Consider the following 5,000-nt stretch of genomic DNA (forward strand, 5'->3'; position numbering starts at 1 on the left):
CAATTTAGTAGTAATAATAACAATAGTAGCGATAGTGATGATAATAATGATGGTAAAAAATAACACTGACAATGATGAAATGATATTGATCTTAATAACATTAATTATTATTGAAATCATTGTCATTATTGATAATAATAATATTTGCATCAATAGTAGTAATCAAGTTTCCTTGCTCAGTTAATAACGAGAGTATGAGATACAGAGAGAGAGAGAGACAGAGAGAGAAAGCGAGGCGGAGAAAGAGAGAGAGAGAGAGAGAAAGAGAGAGAGAGAGAGAGAGAGAGAGAGAGAGAGAGAGAAAGAGAGAGAGAGACAGAGAGAGAGACCTACATAACAAAAAAAATACACACAAAAAAATCCCAAAACCAAACTATCATTATCACAAAACAACATCAAACCATCCCACACATTTTGTTTTTATTCCCGCTACTTCTGACAGACAGCTGGGAGGCCGTTCCGCCACAGCATCTGCCACCTCTCGTTCAGACGCTCACGCATCCTTGTCACTGTCATTGTCCCCCGCTGACGTTACATGACACCGACCCTGCGTGATGTAGCGATGTCAGGCATGCCAGGTCCTGAGCTGATTAAATCGATGATGTAATCTGTGACAGCCGTGGCAGATCACGTGATAAGTATGCTCAGGTGAGGGGGTGGGGGTTGGGGGTGGGGGGTGGGGTGGGGGGGCTCACTCTCTCCTTCTTCGAGACTCAGCGTTCATGGACGGGAACGCGGCTGCCTTTTCGGGAGAATCACTTCACTTCACGTCTAGATGTATTTTTTAGCATGGCGTCCGTGTTAAAATTCTATTCGGATACTATCGCCTTGTTAATATCTTATCCTGGATGGTATTAAATGATGTGATGTAATGTCAGGCAGTCTATAGTTCGCCAGCTTGGATATGATAGTTTGTAGCCTTTCTTCCAGATCACTCGTGGATGTGTGGGAGTAGAGACACGTGTGTATATATATATATATATATATATATATATATATATATATATATATATATATATATATATATATATATATATATATATATATATATACCGTGTACATGTATAGATAGGAATGTGTGTATATGCAAAGAGATGTTTGTGTGTGATTGTCGGTATGTGCATGTATATAGATACAAATATATACATATATAAATGCATACACACATATTCCAACTCACTTAATCACTTACATACACACATACACATACACGCGCACACTCCCATGCACATAAACACTCACTCACACACATACCCCCAACCACACACGCACACAAACAACTCACACACATTCCCACACGCACACACACACACACTAACTCCCACACACCCCCACACGCACACACACAAACATACTAACTCCCACACACACACAACCACACACAAAACCACACAAACAAACACACTAACCCTCTCCCACACACACTCCCACACGCACACGACTGCCAGCGTGTGCACACCCACACAGACACACGCGCGCACACATCAGCAGTGGACAGACCTCAGATCACGCGGCTGGGAAAGGGACTTGCTAATTAAGTGTCAGTCCCTTCTGGAAATGTGCAGGTGTGTGGGTGCCCTTCCCCCCCCTCCCCCCTCCCCCTACTCCCCCTCACTCTTGCCGCTCTCTCTCCTCTCCCTCCTCCTCTTCTCCCTATCTTTATGGCTTTTTTTTTTTCTTTCTTTCTCTCTTTCTCCGTTTTTTTTCTATTTTCCTCGATGTTCTCTCCTCTTCCTTCTCATCTTCTCTCTATCTTTATGGCTTTTTTTTTCTTTCTTTCTTTCTTTCTCTGCTTTTTCTGTTTTTTCCTCGACGTTCTCTCCTCTTCCTCCTCCTCTTCTCCTTATCCTTTCGGTTTCCTTTTTATCTTTCTTCGCTTCCTCTATTTTATCGTTCCCTATTTACTTCTTCGCTCCCTCCTTCTTTCACCCTTGAACTTCTTCCTTCTCTCTTCTATTTTCTCTGATCATTCACCTTCTCTCTCTTTTATTTCCTCCCTTCCTTCTCTTCTCCCTCTTTCTTCTCTTTCTTTCCTTCTCTTCTCCCTCTTTCATCTTCCTTCTTTTATCCTACTTTCCTGCTTCTATTATCTTCCCCTTCTCCCCCCTCCACCTTTCCTTCACTCCTTCTCCCTCTTCCTCTCACCCATCTCTCCTCCCCCATCCTTGTCCGATTTTCTTCCTTCCTCCTGCTTTCACTCGTTCCCCTCTCCCTATTCCCCCTCGTTCCTTCTCCCCATATTCATCTCTCCCCTTTTACCCTACCCTCTTTTTCTTCCTATCTTCCCATCTCTCTTCTTTCTTACCCTCTCTCCAATTCCCCATTCTTTCCATTTTTTTCCAATTTCAGTTACCTTCCCCCCTCCTCTTCTTCTTTTTTCCTCCCTCCTTCCCTCTCCCTTCCCTCCGTGCTCTTCCTCTTCCTCCATATCACTCCATTCCTCCTTCGCCCCCCCCCCTTCCACTCCATCCTTCATTTCCTTCTTTCTTCTTCACTCCTTCATTTCTTCCTTCTCCTCTCCTTTATTTCTTCCTCCTTCTTCTCCCCTTCATTTCTCCCTTCTCTTCTTCCTTCATTTCTTCCTCCTTCTCCTTTCCTTCATTTTTCCCTTCTCCTCTCCTTCATTTCTTCCTCCTTCTCTTCTCCTTCATTTCTTCTTCCTTCTCCTCTCCTTCAATTCTCCCTTCTTCTCTTCTTCCCTTCCCTCCACTTTCCCACTCCTCTCCCGCCCATCCCCAGCCTATCCCTTCTGCCCTCTTTCCTTCTATTCTCCTCCTCTTTCGCCCTCTTCTCATTCCTCCATCCCTCCTTCCACACTTCCTTACCTCGTGCATCCCCTGGACCAAGCCTAACCAATGTCCACAATATCAACCTCGAACTCAACCCCAACCCCCATCCTCTTTATTCTGTGCAAAACCATTGAGAAAATAATGGCTAAGAATTTCCGTTATCCTGTCACCCTTCCCTTATTCTGTGCAAAACCGTCAAGAAAATAATTAATCTAAGAAATTCCGCTATCCCTTCCCCCCCCCCCCATCTTATTTTGTGCAAAACCACCGAGGAAATAATGGCTAAGAAATTTTGTTATCCTTTCACCCTCCCCTTCTTATTATGTGCAAAACCATCTAGAAAATAATTAATCTAAGAAATTTCGTTACCCCTTCACCCCCCCCCTCCTCCTTATTCTGTGCAAAACCATCGAGAAAATAATAGCTAAGAAATTCCGTATTCCCTTCATCCTTCCCCTCCTTATTCTGTGCAAAACCGTCAAGAAAAGAATTAATCTAAGAAATTTCGTTATCCCTTCACCTCCCCCAAAACCATCGAGGAAATAATGGCTAAGAAATTTTGTTATCCTTTCACCCCCTCCCCCCTCCTTATTCTGTGCAAAACCATTGAGAAAATAATGGCTAAGAAATGTCGCTGTCTTTTCACCCCTCCCCCCTCCTTATTCTGTGCAAAACCGTCGAGAAAGTAATTAATCTAAGAAATTTCGTTATCCCTTCACCTCCCCCCAACCCTCCTTGTTATGTGCAAAACCATCGAGGAAATAATGGCTAAGAAATTTTGTTATCCTTTCACCCTCCCCTTCGTATTATGTGCAAAACCGTCGAGAAAGTAATTAATCTAAGAAATTTCGTTATCCCTTCACCTCCCCCCCATCTTATTCTGCGCAAAACCATCGAGAAAATAATTACTTCAAGAAATTCCGCTATCCCTTCACCTCCTTTCCTCCTTATTCTGTGCAAAACCATCGAGAAAAATAATTGCAAAGAAATTCCGTATTCCCTTCACCCTTCCCCTCCTTATTATGTGCAAAACCGTCAAGAAAATAATTAATCTAAGAAATTTCGTTATCCCTTCACCTCCCCCAACCCTCCTTGTTATGTGCAAAACCATCGAGGAAATAATGGCTAAGAAATTTTGTTATCCTTTCACCCTCCTCCTTTCTTATTCTGCGCAAAACCATCGAGAAAAATAATTGCAAAGAAATTCCGTATTCCCTTCACCCTTCCCCTCCTTATTATGTGCAAAACCGTCAAGAAAAGAATTAATCTAAGACATTTCGTTACCCTTTCACCTCCCCCTTCATATTCTTCGCAAAACCATAAATAATGGCTAAGAATTTCCGTTATCCCTATTCCATCCAGGTCAAACCATCACCAGTTTGGAGCCATCAAAGAAAGTTCCATTGATTTTATTTATATTATTAATTCGTCCCCCCTTAACGATGTCCGGTTAATGGACTTAATCACTGCGACCAATCGACCTATGGACCAGTTACAACGACCTCATTAAGAAATTGCTCTCCTCGGGATATCAGGTAAGCCAGGTGTAACAGATTTCTTCCGCTATCGACCTCCGATCCCAGAGAAGTCGAGTGTCCAACCAGATAGAGTCGGACTTCAATTTGGCGTCCCTCAAGGCACTGTTCTGAGTCCATTATTGTTCCTCATTGTGCCTGTTCGAGTGTCCAACCAGATAGAGTCGGACTCCAATTTGGTGTCCCCCAAGGAACTGTTCTGAGTCCATTATTATTCCTCATTGTGCCTGTTCGAGTGTCCAACCAGATAGAGTCGGACTCCAATTTGGTGTCCCCCAAGGAACTGTTCTGAGTCCATTATTATTCCTCATTGTGCCTGTTCGAGTGTCCAACCAGATAGAGTCGGACTCCAATTTGGTGTCCCTCAAGGCACTGTTCTGAGTCCATTAATATTCCTCATTGTGCCCAGTGAGGATGATATCCCCTTTCGAAAATGTATTAATATATAAATATGTATTAATTAAATATGTATTATATGAATATAAATATGTAGTATATAAATAATATAAATATGTATTAATGGGTAGACAACATAATGCTAATACTCTCACACAAGCCAGTGTAAGCAGTCCCCTCAGCTAAGAGAATGCAGATATATATCAAGTGAATTACTTTTTGATTTTCATTAAGTTAGCCGACTGTAAAATAACCCTATTAGACATTAACCATTTACGCC

The sequence above is a fragment of the Penaeus vannamei genome, chromosome 27 (assembly GCF_042767895.1).
Source record: "Penaeus vannamei isolate JL-2024 chromosome 27, ASM4276789v1, whole genome shotgun sequence".
Classification (NCBI taxonomy): Eukaryota; Metazoa; Arthropoda; class Malacostraca; order Decapoda; family Penaeidae; genus Penaeus; species Penaeus vannamei.